Here is a 17,582-nt window from a genome sequence, read left to right on the forward strand (position 1 = left end):
GTACTAGTTATAACTACATGTGACAAATAAATAAAGAATTGAATTGAATTGAATTTGTGTAACCTCCTGCTCACCAAAAGGATCATAAAAGCAGGAAGTTTACAAGACAAGAAACAGACCTTTCAGATAGGATGTGCCTATAATGAAGCCTTTTCAGCCTCCCCCCAAAACCAGAGTAGCTGGAGAGGTGGACAGAGACAAAGGAATGTCTTTGATCATCAGTTTGAAACAATGTAGAGATGGTAAGCATAAAAATGAAAACAATTCACTTTAACAGCTTGTCTCTCCCTCCATGTTCCTCTCTTGCTCTCTGTGTGTCCCTTGCCTCCCTGCTCCATGCCTTTGCCTTGTCTGTGTTTATCTCCCTTAACAGTTCGCATGTTTTCATTCTTTATCAAGCGTACGTGTCCTTGTCTGAGTTTCAGTCTGTGTGCCACTTCCCGTTTTATTTTGACAGTCCCTCGTCTCATGACCTTGGTGTTCAATTTGCTTCTTCCCCTTATGCTTAATTTGTTCCTGCTGTTCTCCCATGTGGTAATGCTTTCCTTATCACCCGTCTGTGTATATATTGTCTCCCTGTGTTTTCAGCTTTTCTGGTTTCTTAGTTCTTTCCCAGTTTAGGTTATATTTGCATTCTGTTTTTTCTTTTTCACTCATCTTTTCACTTACTATCTGTTTGTACACCTCTCTGCATTTAATTATTACCTATTATTAATCTTTGGTCCTTTCGGTGTGCACAAACTGGCATGGAATCATCCTATTCTCTGTTCCTTCAAAGGCCTTCTGCATCATGCTACTCTGCCAACTAAAAGCCACTGTCGACCAATGCCTCCGTGAGGAACAGGCGAGTTTTCCACGAGGATGGTCATGCGCTGACCAAATATTCACCGTTAGGAATATTATTGAACAGTCCATGAAGTACAAGCGATCACTCTCAATAAACTTCATCGGCATCAAAAAAAGAAAAGAAAGAAAATTAATCTCAATCTCCAAGTCACTGTACCACCACCCCACCTGCTGCATCAAGATGAACACGGGCGACACCGATCTTCTGGTGTCAGGCAAGGATGAATCCTCTCGGCCTTCCTGTTCGTAATGGCCCTCGACTTCATCATGAACAAAGCCCTGATCGAGCCAGATGCAGGCATCAACTTGGACACGAACAGTCAACTCACCAACCTTGATTTTGCAGGTGATATAGCCCTGCTGGCGGAAGATGGAGACTGCTTCCAAGATCCAACATTGAATCTGGCCTGAGAAGTGGAAAAAGTCAGACTGTGCGTCAGTGCCGAAAAATCAAAAATAATGCACATTGGCGACCAGGCTTGTTTGCCTAAGATTGGTGGGCAAGAACTCAAGCTGGTTGAGAGGTTCACATACCTGGGAAGCGTCTTGAGCTGGGACGGAGATGAAGAAACTGATCTGGCCTGGGCAGGAACATTCTTTTTTTGTTTGCCTGTCCCATTTGGTTCTTTAGCCACACAGTAAAAAAAAATCCTAAAAAAACAATAATATTCTGGCAGCTGGGGCGCCAAAATAATACCAGAAAATAACAGTCCCATGAAAATACGGTTATTTTCAGTAATGACAATACAGTTTGTTGCCCTAATTTTACATGGGATTTTGCCTTTTTCAAGTACTTTTAAACATTAAATTAGGAACAATTTAACGTGATTAAACAATGAAATTACCTATAAACAAGGTCAATGAATGCAGCAATATGAATAATAATACTTAAATATACAGAAATATACAGTTAACAGTTGGTTTAAATATAGCGCTTTATTAGACCTTCAAAGTGCTTTACAATTCCCCTCTGGCCGTCACCAGTAGGTGAATTGTCTTGCCCAAGGACAGAACGACCGAGAGTATCCGAGCCGGGGCTCGAACCGGCAACCTTCTGATTACAAGGCGAACTGCCAATATTTGTGAAATTATGATGCATTTGTGAATGTATTCTAACAATCTAAATATGCATATGTACAGACAGATACATTTAAAAAACAAGAAAATTATGTTTTATTACATTTACAGTGATTTTACGTTAATTTACATTTGAAATGTAAAATCACAGTCTATTTATGTGAATTTAATGATATTCTAGAAGAACAGTGCAAAACTGTAAAATACACAGTAAACTACTTTTATATTACAATTTTTTTTACAGTGCATCAGAATTGAAGGTCAAGAAAAATGCCCAATGAATTTACTTTAGCAAGTGGATCATGATGGCCTTGCCATATTGGTCCATTTGATTGACCTTTATTATTATTATTATTATTATGCATTTATTTTATTTTATTTTATTTTCAGTTGTTACAGATGGGACAGAGAGAAAGAGAGGGAGAGAAAGAAAAACAGAGGGGAAGAGGGACAGTAAGAAAGTCACCTGGATAGCCTGTTGAGAGAAGAAATTACAGAAGAGAACACAAGCAAAAAAGAGAGCAACATAAAAAACACAACTCCTTTGCAATAATCTAGCTAAGAGTAAATACTAAATAGTGAATATTATTGTGCAGCACGCAAGGTTGACAGCGCATAATGTGCTTTGAGGTAGCAGCCAGGAAAGGTGTAGTTTGTGTCTGTGAACACCCGTGTGTACACCTGTGTGGATGAGCGTGCTTGTATTCAAAAGGTTTCTCCATGTAACGATCTGCTAGAGCATAGGTGTCAAACTCTGGCCCGTGGGCCAAATTTGGCCCGCAGCCTAATTACATTTGGCCCGCAAAGCCAAACCAAATTACTATTAGAGCTGGCCTACTGGTATTATACAGCTAATTTATATATTGTTTAGTATTAAGCTTTGCTTGTTCCATATTCCGTTTTTCAGCAAAACGTGTTTGAGTCCATTAGAAAAGATTCATTCTTATATCTGGAGGAATAAATATATTTCAATAAATATTAACGTTAGCCCGCGACTTTGTTTCAGTTTTGAATTTTGGCCCACTGTGTATTTGAGATTGACACCCCTGTGCTAGAGGGTGTGGGGAACCATAGCCCCGTCCCCCAGGGCATTAAGCAGGCATGGAGGAGAGCTGGGCCCAAGACATCTAGAGGCCCAGGGTGCGAGAGCCCAAAAAGGACCTTTGGAGGGGCAACTGTGCTACCCTCCTGGGAGGAGCCGAGGAGAGCCCCAGACGAGGGGTCACCCAGCAGCCACGTAGTAGAAGCCAGAGGGGGCTGCAGTGACATGCCAGCGGGCTCTGCCAGCAGCCTGCTGTGCCAGAGTGGACTAAGCCCCAGGCCCAGAGGCCAGTGGCCCGAGGGCCCCTCACGCTCATGCACACATATATAAATACTGGGCACTCACCTAATGTGGAGACAGACACAAAAAGACACACAAACACACTCCGCACAAACATACTCTATACCCCAGGTTCAGGCACCACCACCCCTAAAAGGGGAAATCACACCAGGAGATCTTGCCCCGCATCCCAGACCCCAATTGGACAGCTAACTCCTCCTCCCAGCCCCTCCGCCCTGATGGCTAACAGAGAATGGGGGTGTGTGAAGACCCAAAAAAATCGCTCTGCCCACTCATATGTAGTGTTGCTGCATGCTGTTCTAAAGTGCATTTAAAACACGGGAGGGCGTGGTGCTTCCTGCCAGGGAGCAGCAAGTGTAGCATGGCCCCTCCCGAGATCCCTCAATGTTTACATACATTTAAAATTGAGAAGTGGGCACCGGCTCCAGAGGTGAGGTTGAATACACAGACCGTCCTCTGGATGCCGTATGACGTGCCCACCCCTAAGGCCCTATATGTATGTGTAATGATAGTGGATGTCTAGGTTGCAGAATAAAATTGAGGCACAGGCAGCCAGAAGGGGGCAGAGGGGGAGTGCCTCCCCTGCACCCTAGTCACACACCTGCACCCTAAGGCCCTGCATGTGTGGGTGGTTGTGGTGGAGTGGGAAGAGGGAGGGAACTTTCTTGATGACCTCAAAGCCTTGGCATCTCTTGGGATGAAACTGAAGAGCACACTGGAAAACACGACTGATGGAGAGACCTTGTCGCCCAATACACTTGAGCGTGGGTGGATAAGAAGAAGAAGACTCTCTTCCACAGTGTGCCTTTGCCCTGACTTCCTCCCCTCACTCCAACTGGTTACAGCAGATGGCTGATCCTCCCTAAACCTGTGTTTTAAATAGAGCTGAGTTTTTCTTTATACCCCTGCCTCAGGTTAAGTTATATAGTTTTCTGATTTGAATCTGGCTTGCTTTGATACTTTCCATAGTTATTCTAGTGTTATGAGTTTCTTGATATTTTTGCATTGTGTTTTCTGTTAGTACTTGGAGTTATTTTTTAATATTATTATTGTATTTTGATTCATTAGGCTTGCCTTCTCTATGTCATCAATTCTGTCTCTGTTAGTGTTTTCCTGTTTGGTTGCTTCCTGTTTTATCCTGATAGTCATTTATATCTAGTGTTTTGTATTTAATTCTACTTCTTCTCTTTGATTAGTTTATGATTAGTCATTGATTAGTTTCAATTGTGCAATGTTGTCCCCAGTCCTTAACCTGTACTTCATGACACACTTGTTACGACCAAGGTAACAGATGGCTACAGCAACAGATGAGCGAAAGCATGTATTCATAGTGCATGGTCTTGATGATTGAGGATGATGATAGTGGTGTAATAGTTTCATAGGACATTTTTGGACCCTTAGTAACAAGCAAGTGTTTTTTAAAATGCCATAATCTACTTGAGTATTTTTGCTAAACATTTCTATTCTTTTATGACTGCAGTGTAACCCCAACAGAGCACTTCACTCTCAGTCTGTTGGTTTCCATGTGATTGCTAGAGCATTTAAAAGTAGAATGAAAGATTGAACCTTCCGTTTTCAGGACCCTCTTCTGTGGAAGCAGCTTACAGTTTGAATTTTGGAAACAGACACCCACTCTACATTTAAGATTAGGCTTAAAACTTTCCTTTTTGATAAGGCAGTGCTCTTGTCCACAGTGTGAATCGTAAAAGCGTGAATCACTTTCCAGTCAGATGATGCTCAAAACCAGACTTCCGGAAACACAAACAAATCAAAACACAGAAGCACACAAGCTGGGAAATTGGGAGAGGAACCGAGAGAAAATAAAACACAACTCAGTGGCCAAAGCAAGTTAGCGATATATTCCTAACCGTGTAGAAATGTTGGCCAATCAGAAGTCTAGAAGCTTGGGTGGGAAAGAGTAAACAAAGATGGCGCATAGAAACAGAACTGAGTTCTATGTGTGGAGGGACAGAAACTGTGTTGTATATATATGCATGTAGACACTGCAGCGAGTAAAGTTAACAGTAACAGTATTTTGTCTAAGTCCGCGATTGTAGAAACCCATTTCACCGAAACAATAACGTGGTGCACAATGTGACGTCAAAAAAGGCGCACACCTATGACGCTGCGTTGTCTCTGTTTTCCTCGTCCACACATAAATGCAAAAACTGAGTTTTTGAAATCTCCACCCTGGCAGGAGTTTTTAAAAATCTCCACTTTCAGTGACTGAAAACGCTGTTTTCAAAAATACCCGGGTACGTGTGGACGTAGCCTAAATACTATGTAATAATCATACCCCAAGCTCAGTTCAAACATTTCCTTTTCATACTTTCCATAAACACTTAGTAAACATGAAGTAGTTCACCAGATTGCCAAACCATCTTCTTTAGGAACCAGTCAATGTTATATGTGACTTCTGAATCTGCACATCAGGGTGATGTCCAAATTCCATCATCAGCAATGTAAGTTAATTTAATCTCAAAGATGAAAAAAGCAACCATGTTAAAACTACAACTGCCCTGAATTCGGGGGTGTTGGTTCACTTTTTCACCTGTAGCGCAAACCAGTCGGTGGATAAATAATTGGCTATATTGATGATTTGTGCTACAATCTAAAGCACTGCTATAATTTCTGAGTTAGGTTTATTCAATTGTCAAACATCATATTTCTTAACGATTTAAAGCCAGAACTATGAAATTCTTACCAGAATTATTTAAAAATTGAGTTTTAGTGAACCTTCTGATTAAACTTTAAATATATATATATATATATATATATATATATGTGTATATATACATTACATTTTTATTATTTATTTATTTGCATAAAAGGAGTTCATGTATTAAGTGTTAAAGGACAGAAATGAACAAGCTATGATAGATTCGAACCATCTGTAAGGTTTTATTTTCACATCTGAGTGCTATCTGATCGAACAGAACATTATGCATGTGCTGACAGTCATAAGCACTCAAATTCAAATATCCAAATATATATGACAAATGTGCACTGCAGAGTTGTGAAAACTGTGTGTTAGTTGTATATGATTTATGGCTTCTGTCTGAGTGTAAAGATTCAAATAATTGGTGAACTGGGAGAAAGAGATCAGAATTAATTTGTTTGTTTGTTTAAGGTAAATGATTTTATTGGTGGAAGAAAATGTTCCTTATAATTTTGATTCTTTTGTGCATTTGACTACCTTAACTGTTGTAGATTATGCGTGAATACTTACTATTTATCCTCTGTACAAGAAAATATTTAAATATAAGGGATATTTTATTATAACTTGTGGGGATAGGTTAATTGGATAATCCAAATTACCACTAGGTGTGAATATGCGAGTGAATGTGAGTGCGAATGGTTGTCTGTCCCTGTGTGTTGGCCCTGCGACAGACTGGCGACCTGTCCAGGGTGTACCCTGCCGCTCGCGCTATGACAGCTGGGATAGGCTCCAGCGCCCCCCGCGACCCTGAAAAGGATAAGCGGAAGCGAATGGATGGATGGATGGATATTTTATTATTTCGTGACTAAATGCCTGAAAATTAAAACACCAGTTCATTATCAGAAGTGCATGCTATCCTACCATCAGTGACATTTTAACAAAATCAAATTGACTCACCTTTAGCAAGTCAGTGCCAATACCCAGTGCAATGAATAAATAAGTGAGTCCACTCCTTGTGCTAATGTGACACGTTGAATGTATGATGTAATTTATTGGCCTTTTTTCTGTCTCTTTTCTCCCTTTTTCTCTAGGTAAGTGAAACAAGTTGCTCTGGCTGGTTGAAAATGGACTGCAGTAGGGTATGGTGATGATGTTGCCCTTACTAAATGATGTGAGTGCCTTCAATAACACACCATGCTTCGGTACAGCACTTTACACTAAAATGACAGACCTTTTTGGCAAATTATAGTTACAAAAGTGAAACTGCACATTTATTTGGATACTTTTGACTATACTCTAAGATGGGCAATGAAGTTCATGGATTTTATCGTTTGTGGATGTGCCAATGTTGAAAATGTTACAAATGTCACATACCCAATGCATGAGGTATTTGTAGTGATTCATTACTAATGGAACTGTGGAAAAAAGGGTGAATATGCTGACTTAACCATTGTTTGTCTGGTTTAGAAAAACATGCACCTATACCCTTGTCTGCTGAAAGGATGGTGATTATGTTGCCCTTACTAAGGGCTCAGAGGCCCTTAACTAAGATCTCAATTGGAGACTTTTAGGAGTAACCCTGCCCTGTCTGCATCCGAGGCTTGAGCTCAGGTGGTTCCATGCAGCTCAGGTGGTTCCTGCTATCTTGCAGTTTGCATGGAAATTCTAGATTTAGGAAGTACTTGCAAAAGTGAGTAAAAATGTCTTCATGCTAAATCAATAAATAAACACTGCATATATACGTACGTATATATATACAAATGCTAATTATGTATTATATGGCTAATAGCAACAACAACCATTTGTGACTGTAAGGGCTTCTTCCTACTTATTCTTGGTACTAGTGTGTATAGTGTACCTGCTAACATGTTGGTTAATTTGACACATTTTGCTGCAGTTATTCCTAGATTTTCTTTCTTTTTCTCTCTCATATTTTCAGCTTCAACTTTTTACTTTTGTTTGGCCATTTTTATCAACAATTTCTTCCACACTAACCTCTGTCTTCCTCCCTTTACCCGACCAGTCGCAGCAGATGGCCACCCCCTTTCTGAGCCTGCTTCTATTTGAAGTTTCTTACTATTAAAAGGGATATTTTCCTTCCCGTTGTCACATTGTAGGGTCTTTACCTTACAATATAAAGCACCTTGAGGCAACTGTTGTTGTGATTTGTGATATAAATAAAATTTAAATGAAATGAATTGCATTGAAGGTGCATAGGTGTACAGGGAAAATAGGGAAGGGCCGGCTGGATTAAGAGATTTGACTAAGCAATCCACTGTCAGTAAATAAAATAAGATTGGGCTGCTGTCAGTGTTTGTACGGCCAGCATGGAGTGTGCCTTCAAGCCAACCTGTAACCCTAGTAAGCACATTGACATAAAAAAAACTTGTATTTACAAATCCACCCAGAAGTGTATTGACCCACCAGCAAATGCCAGATTATCAGTCCAGCCCTGGCTTCTGGCCCTGCAATGAGGGAGCTTTGTTTTGTTTTATTTCAGCATTGCAATGTGATTGAGGCATAAGACACCTCTGCCACACAGCAGCAAAGGTGACATGGTAACTTTTGTGTCTGGGGTCTTGCTCTGGTCTTTTCATGGGATGATTCAATGTGGATTTGAGAAAAATGAGAAAAAATTACACGAAAGAGGAAATGGAACAATAACAAGTAGATATTTCAGTTACATCAAGGCAGCATTTCCTTTCTAACATGGTACGCTCCATTTGCAAGTCCCATTATGCTAATGCACAAAGCAATGCGAAGTGGAAATGATTCATTAGCATAGTTGGAAGATGCTAAGTGAGTGATTCTATGCCAAATTGCCAGACATGGTTAATTGTCTGCCATAAACCTCAGTCAGTCACAAACATATATACACAAGTAACGTGTTCACAGAAATTCATGCAACAATGTCCACAACAGTGCATCTTCCATGTGACAAGCATTTAATGTAGCGTGGCAGTGTTACACAGATGTTTGCTGCTCTAAGCCCGGCAAAATCTATGCATGGATTTGACTCCAGGATGACAAAACAAACAAAAAACAAACAAAAAGAACTAAAATTTTTGAACAAAAAAAAGAACACTGATTAGGTCTTTCTTTGATAAAACAGCAAAACAGGCTCATATGCCTTTCACTTTAAGCATTAACATAGAGAAAGTAGTAGATCATTTACAAATTCCAATAACATTTTAAAAGATGCCACAAAGACAGATGATTTTCAAGAAGCTATGTAATATTTCAAGCAAATGCCTCTGCTGTTTCTAAAATCACTTACATGTTTGCTGCATTAAAGCACAGTTGATTAATCAGAAATAGCTGACTCAACAGTTCCTGGATACGTGTGAATGTTTTTATGTTGGTGTGTAGATAACATCACAGGCAGCATAATGTTCTCCATGGCTTCTTCAGCGAGTTTCACATCCGTCACATGTGCTCAGGGTAAACCTACGCTCATATATGAGCACAGTTCTCATCCTGTTCATCATCCTTCCCGTCTGGGGAGAGATTGTGTTGAAAGTGTGAACTTCAATGTATATACCATTTTTGAAATTGTGTTGAGAGGAAGACAGAGGCAGGACAGCACACACAAAAAAAAAAAAAAATCCAGAAAGTGGGGAAAACATGACTTAAAGGAACAAAACCAAGTATAACAAGAGTGGTGGAAGATGGAAAGGAAACACTAGCTAAAGTTTTTGGAATTTTGACCAGGCACCCCAAATACGGGAAGGTCAGGTCAGGTCGATCCTTCTTGCCAAGGTGGTGCTCTTCCTCTTCAGCCACACCTGTTATCAGCAGCTCTCCTCTAAATCTGTATACTTGCCTATTAGGTGCATTTAGTTTAGTGACCTGGGCACGTAGGTCCCAAGAATGTGTTCATTTATAGGCTAGTGTAATGTGAAAGAGCCCTTTGTGTGATGTTGTAATGAAACACAGGTTTTTACCTTCACTGTTTTACAAAAGGTTTTTTGAATTTTTGAATGCAGGATATTTTATTGAAGTAATTTAGCAGGAGCAAAGCAAAAGCCATGTCAAATAATAATAATGATCATAAAATCCATCAAATAATGTGGCATCCTTTCACTCATACCACAATAAGATCTGATGTGTTTTCTAAGTATTCCTGCTATTCTTTTTTTAGCACTAAAAATCTAATTGTATCCCTCCATAGATTCTGATGCGCACAATGTGATCAAGTCCAACATCTATCTTAAAAAGACAAACACAATTTTAGACGTTGCCTGAGTCTTTGTGACTAATTTTTAGTATGAGTATGAGTGAGTGAGTTAAGAAAAATGACGTAATAACTACTACAAAACTCTGACCTTTGTGGGAATGCTTGGAGCAGACTAACCTGTGAGCTGGAGTGTTCTGAGACGTTATATTTGGTATATCCAGACCATCCGTCGGCTCTTACTTCGGAAACATGGCTTAAAAAATTTCTCTTCAACGACGTAATCCGATAAAAAAAAAAAAAAACGATCTCTTTACCCGTCGGCTTCCCGTGGCTGTCATGCGACCGGCTATTGCAGTTAATAATACAACAGCTTCTTGCCATTTTTTGGTTTCTTTTTATCGCTGTGTAACTGAGTTCAATTGAAAGCCTGCGTGCGCTAGTACCTCTTGCCACAAGTTCCCAGAATCCTTTGCGGTTTTACCCCTGAGTGACGTCACATTTTCAATCTTTATCCTGGTGGGCCGGTCTCTAGTCAAAATGCCCGGGCCGATTTTTTGTCCCAGTCCAGCCTTGGTCACCAGTTATACAAAAAAGCGAGGCAGGAGTAAAGTGATGATCCATAAGTGTTCTGTGCATGTGCAATATAAGAATGGAATACCTGTTTTACTCAAGCATACTGACTTAAGCAAGCGTACGGGTCTCTATATAGTATAGAGCAGGGGTCGGCAACATGCGGCTCCGGAGCCGCATGCGGCTCTTTAGTCCTTATAGTGTGGCTCCGCGTGGTTTGGGAAAATAAATTAGAAGTATTTAGCTGAAGTGCATTTTATTTATGTTAGTTCTTTTTTAACTTGTGGTTCTACATTGGAAGATTATTGTAATATTGAAATACAAAAATAAAATTATATTCTATTATTTTTTCATCTCGTAAAATAAGAGTCATACTCGCGGAAGCCGGTATACCCGCCGAAACGGCGTGCATTTATCGAGACTTTCAACCCCAGGTAGGCCAATTATGGATCTTCGGATCCACATTATGTCAGCAGCTATTCTCCACCATGAACTATGTTAAAAACAACACCGCTTGCGCCTCACAGATGACAGATTACAGGCCTGCGTAAAGATGAAAGTGACTTCGTACAGCCGCGATATGCAGACACTGTGCGTAGAGGTTCAGGAGCAGAAGTCCCATTGTAAACATATCACGGCAGACCCGATGATGTTTGCATGAACATGCTTTTCAGCATCTCTTTATTGACCACTTTTCACACACGGTTGCTGTACGCATACAGCTGGTTGTAGCTTTTCAGCTCACAGCCCGACACATAGCAACACAACAGCATAGATGGCACAGACGTTAAGGTGGCAATGCGTGATTGCAGGTGCTGCTCAAGTGCCCCCGCCTCCCCTGCAGTGACGCTGCAGACCACGCCCCACCACACACATCAACCAGCTAAAATACATATTTAGGAAGAATTTTGCAAATATCTATTTTTCATTTTTTTAGCAGCATAGTGCTTTTTTTCCAATTATTTTTTAAAAGTCAGGTCAAGGTTCCAAAAGCCCAAAGGAGATATAAGGGTTGTGGCTCATAACAGTTTTTGTTTGCTACATGGATCATTTTAGTTCAGCTGGGTGTCTTTCCTTTTGTTATATTTCTTTAAGAGTTCAAAATGTGTTAATTACATAAATAAAATATGATTTTCTCTATAGCACTTCTTGGATTTCATAAGCAACACACCTTAGTTGTTCACACAAAGGTGAAAAAAAAAACAATGTTGTGTACAGTGTTATCTTCATTTTAGATGTCAAAAAGTATTTGCGGCTCCCAGTGTTTTCTTTGCGTGGAAACCGAGTCCAAATGGCTCTTTGGGTCTTAAAGGTTGCTGACCCCTGGTATAGAGTATAAAGGCCATAAAAGTCTCTGGCATTGGCAAAAATTCTACCAAAGCTAACACTACTTAAAGCTGCTATCATTATAATACCAAATCACCAAAATGCAGGAGAATCAAATAATTTTGGAAAATCAGACAAATAACTTAGTGATTCAGTGGTTCATATTATCAGACTGTCATCTCAGTGTAGTGCTGAGACTGAACGACTTCACGACTTCAGGTAAAGACTGAATCTGCACATGTCTATAATGCTGCATGTATGATGCTAAAATGATGACTCTAAAGTTGGTATTAAAACAAAAGTGAACTAAAGAAGGAAATATTGGTCCTCACACATCATATGCTGGCAATAAATGAGCTCAATATAACATTTACTCCAAGATAAGGCTTTCATTACCAGCATTGGAAGTCACTGGAGGTGTAATTAACTGCAGTGTTCTAAGTTTTCAAGACACATAATTCTTATATAGGCTTTTAAAGTACTTTTCTAGTCTTTCTACTTACATAAAATACAATAGACTACATTAGACTACTAATGTATAGCCATATTTAACTATATATTCATAGAGTGCTTTGTTCTACACAGTTTTAAGCACGTTATTTACCTCATCGGCAGCTAATGTAAAATCACCAAGTAAGCATGTATGTCTTAGAATGAAGCACCGAGAGAAAACACATACAGATAAAGGGAGACCACGCAAGGCCCTAGCCGGTAATTGAAGGATGGAACTTTCTTAATGTGAGGGGGACAGGAAGGGAAATCTGTATGATTTAATGAAATGTAACAGAAGCATATGTTCATCTCAAGTCTAATATAAGTGATACATTCCAATGTTTGCTTCTACAGGTCACTGGAAACCAAAGTCAAAGTGCCAACCAATTTTAAGAACAGCAAGGCACTGAAACATTTTTTTCATGCACCATTAGTCTCATCTTAGTTTTTTTTTTCTTTTTGCTAGAAAAAGCGTTCATATTCACATTTAACAATTTGTTCATTGTTGAATGTCTACTAAACTGCATGTGTATGCGAATGTTAAATAAAAGTGCTTAAGTATAGATAAATGAAGTCTCACATGCAATGTGAATGTATCTGTGACTTGGTTAATTCGACTTGTAGTAGAAAGTGCTTTGAATGCAGGAACAAAAACATCTTAAATTAAATGAAAGCCATTCTCTATGGCGTTATGTTTGTGCCACTATTCTGAACGCACGTAAAAAAATTTAAGCGCATGTAAAAAAAAATTTTATGTGCTGTGTACACTTGAAAAAATTTTATGTGCTGTGTACACTTGAAATATCTGCCTGTGCGTGTTCAACTCTTTCTGTACACCACAGCTGTGTGTGAACAAGCAACCATTAATAAAGAGAAGCTGCGAAGCATGAACATGTACCCAGGTCTGCTGTGGGTTTGTTACAGTGGTGCCGAAACCCAGGATGGGGACACAGCAGACCCGCGACTGGGCCAGCCGGGGAAGGACCTGACCCATATGGTGGCCGAGATGGAGGCGAAATGCAAAGGTTGGGGACGCTGATCTAAGTGAATTATATATTATGTTTAACCCGAGTAGCAAAAGACCACGGGGGGCTTGAAATCGATGTGCCGTGAGCCGCGCCTCGACCACCCGGTCAGCTGGTGGGTATCAGGCATCTCTGAAAACGTTAGAGCACTTTTGCAAATATGTGATGTCTTCATAAATTGAGCAGCTATTTCAAGTTTACACAGCACCATTCTCACCTGAAAATATCTTAAAAGTTTATTTTGTGACCCAGAAAGAGTAATCTTTCAAACTCTGCCACTCTGCGTTCCTCCGCCACTGCGCGTTCCTCCACCACTGCCTCATTTGAGTTTTGGACGAAAGGCATTCTGGGATATTGCATTTTGTCATTTCGAGCTGATTGGACACCAAAACAGCGAATCAGATTTTTTTGCATCCAAGTCTGTGATCGGCTGGTTTTGTGACTCAAATATAATGGTGTACAGAAAGAGTTGAACGCACACGGGCAGAAATATTGAGCGCGCAAGCAACACATTGCGGAAATGCAAAAACTGAGCGAGAGGAGCTGCTATTGTGTGTGTGTATGGATAATAGCAAACACTGAAATACATTTTTTGCACGCAGCAATGAATTTTGTTCACTCAAATTTAGCTTTTCGTCGCTCAATATAAATTTCTCCTCAAAATGCAACACAATTTTTTTAGTGCGCTCAGAATAGTGGCACAAATAACACCATAACTCTCTAATAACTAATATTCAACACTGTGAACCAAGACTTTATATTTTTCATTTAAGTGAGTTATTATCTGTTGTAGTTAAAATTGTTCAAAAGCATGCCCAGTGAATTGATAAATCTCAGGCAATCGATTAAATTAATTTCAATTGGATATCCAATCAACAGGGCAGGGGGGCACATGCATGGAACCTAGCTGTAGCTAATGAAAATAGTATGCATCAGCCCAGACACGGTCTGCTGGAAAACAAAATAAATCTCAGCAATTGCATTTTTCTGGGGAAAAGAAAAGCCTTTAATGCCAGTTTTATTTGGCAGGACACAGTGACAGCAATAATCAGTGACAGTTAGTTAATCAGCTTTAAAATGAATAGAGGATGAAATGAAAACTGAGAGAGGCCGGCAGTGATCACTGACTGTTTTTAGGGGCTTGTTGAGATTTAATAGAACAAGATACAAAGCATTAAAACATTTTAAAAACACAACAGCCTTAATAAACGCAGAGTAGTTTGAACCCGGAAACAGGATTCATACGTCACCACTTAAAGACCAGATAGTGTGGGAATCAGAGACGGCAAGTAACAGAAAGCACAGTTAGCATGCTAACACAAAGCTAGCCAAGGTCCTTAATAAAGCTGAGTGAATGGCCAGTAGACATAGCGTGAACTTAAACAGGTAACCCAACGCAGTGTTGAACAGTCAGTCTTCCCGCATCTGTTTCTACCTGTTTGTGTTTCTAAAGTAGAATCAATGGCAATCACTTTCAAGCCACTTTGGGCTGATTTTTATCTTTGTTTTTCATTGTAGCCTTTGTGTTCATACATAAATACTAAAAGAAAGATCAAATGCGTGTCCCGATTAGGATAGGAATGTGTTGTTGTGTTAGACCGTAGTCTAACACAAGAGACAGTGCCTTTTGGTTCATTGTGCCAAGAAATGAGAAAGTATGTAACCAGTACTGTAACATTATTTATAACAATTCATAACAATTATTTTCTTCAGTGAGTATATAATGTATTACACATGACTTGTTACTTTTGTGAGACGTAACATGTCATGTGTAATAAATTACTTTTTCTATGTAATAACCCCATCTTGACTCCATTTCACCCTATCTCTGTCACACCAACCATGGTCTCTCCCAGTGAAAACCTAACATCTATGCCTCCTCTGGCTCCACCTCCTGTCTTTTTGTTAGTGCTACCATCATCATAACAGGTCTAATTACCATCTTGTCACTTTTGCTGCTATCCTTCTGTCACAAATCACCCATGACACTCATCTCCACCAGCTCCACCCTGCCTGCACTCCCTTCTTCACATCTCTTCTGCGCTGTCTGTTACTTTGGATGGTTGACCCCAGGTATTTAAATTCATCTCTCACTACAAATCACGATGCCACATCCTGCCTGACCTCATTAGTCAACCTATCCTCTCTTCTTAACCTAACTTCAATGACTCTTTCCCATAGCTTTAATGTATGTGTTGTGTCCTGTAATGATCGTACCACATTGCACCACTAGAGGGTGGTGTCGCAAAATAAGAGTAAAGCAGATTCGGTAAAGGTTCATAGTTAGAATATAGTTAGATGGCTAACTGATAACTGATATGTGTCACAGTTACCTCTACGATGTAAAGACTGTGCTGAATTCATTAAAGAGCACTGTTCCTTTATGAGGACTGGTTTATTACCGGCCGCTACTACATTTTGGCGACGAGTAACCCTGCATGTTTTTTCTGCTTAGTTTTTTGCGGAGTCATCATGGCTGCAAACGTCCATCAACAGCCGATGTTTTTGCCATGCCCTGGAGATCCTGCTTTGCCCTTCAACATGTGGATGCGTATGTTCAACAATTATTTGCTTGTGATCAATGCAACAGGGAATGCTTGGCCTGAAGCACGAAGAAGAGCTACTTTACTTCACTGCTTGGGAACAGAGGGACAAAGGATTTTCTACTCACTGCCAAATACAGGTGATACTTTCGCCTCTGCTGTTACTGCCCTAGAACAATACTTTTCACCCAAGGTAAATGTTGTTGTGGAAAGACATGCTTTCAGAAAGCGAACACAAGCTTCACATGAGACTGTTATCCAGTATGTAACCAGCTTGCGAGACCTTGCTTCTAAATGTGAGTTTGATGACAGGACAGAAGAAATGATCCGTGATCAGCTAGTTGAACATGTGTCTAGCCCCAGCATAAGAGAAAGACTCTTGCTTGAACCTGATTTGACACTAGATAAAGCTGTTACACAGGCAACACAAATGGAATCTGCAGTTCAACAAGCTAAATCCATAGCTGCAGACACCAGTACTCCAGTCCAAGCTGTGCAGTCTCACTCGCACTCCATGCAGAGGAAACACAAATACAATGCTCACCCTGCAAAGCCATCTCATGCAACAAAACCATCTAAGAACTGTTTTAGATGTGGTTCAAACAGTCATTTAGCCAACTGTCATCAGTGTCCTGCTGCCAAAGCTACTCGTAAACTGTGTCATATAATTGGACATTTTGCTCATGTCTGCTGCTCATCCAAGACAAGAGATGTACGAGAAGTACATTTACCAAAACTCACAGTCCTTTACTTAACAGATCCTTCTCATGCATCAAAAGGATTGCAATGCAGCATAAATGTGAGCACACCTACCTCATCAGCTAAGGACATTGCACTGATTGTGGACACAGGTTCTGCAGTTCCTATCCTGCCTAACCACATCTACGAAGAGCTCTTCAGTGATACGCCACTAAAACCATCTGACCTTCAACTAGTTACATTCACAAAGAAAATAATCCCTGTGTTAGGCTGCCTGCAAGTCACAGTGAGCAGAGGAAATGCATCCACCTCAGCTGTGTTCTTTGTTGTAAGGAAAGGAACTCCTCTTCTTGGAAGAGATCTGATGGAAGCGCTGAATGTCAGCATTGCAGGCAAAACTGTTCTACCTCCATGTACTGATCCTACTGCTTCTGTGATGTCTACAAACCCATCACCTGTTTCTTGCATCCCTGCTGCCCCAGATATTGGCTGTGTTCGTTCTTTGTGCATAAAATCAAAGTTGACCCAACAGTCAAACCTGTCCGTCAGAAGCTGCGACGTCTCCCGTTTGCTGTGAGGGCTTCAGTTTCATCCGAACTGGATCGCTTACTCAAAGCTGGTGTCATTGAACGGATTGATGCATCATCATGGGTATCCCCAATTGTTGTGACAGGACGGAAAACTGGTGGAATAAGGCTGTGTGCAGACCTCCGTGAACCAAACAAAGCTGTGATCACTGATTGCTACCCCTTACCATATGTAGATTAATTGTTTGCCAGCTTACAGGGTGCAAAGATGTTTTCTACAATTGATCTTGCAAATGCAT

The 17,582-nt window shown here is 40.3% G+C and overlaps 1 protein-coding gene across 2 annotated transcripts in view; it reads left to right on the forward strand.

Moving 5' to 3' along the window:
• ntm (neurotrimin) overlaps positions 1-17,582 on the forward strand; it is a 474,724-nt gene that overhangs the window by 169,643 nt on the left and 287,499 nt on the right. Inside the window, exon 2 of one of the 2 annotated variants that reach the window (XM_042212991.1) lies at positions 7,016-7,095. The exons of the other annotated variant lie outside the window; for it this stretch is intronic. The gene's annotated coding sequence lies outside the window, so the exon portion shown is untranslated. The remainder of the gene's footprint in view (positions 1-7,015; positions 7,096-17,582) is intronic. 2 annotated transcript variants of the gene reach the window in all.

The sequence above is a fragment of the Haplochromis burtoni genome, unplaced genomic scaffold, assembly GCF_018398535.1.
Source record: "Haplochromis burtoni strain Fernald_Lab_line unplaced genomic scaffold, NCSU_Asbu1 Contig_405, whole genome shotgun sequence".
NCBI lineage: Eukaryota > Metazoa > Chordata > Actinopteri > Cichliformes > Cichlidae > Haplochromis > Haplochromis burtoni.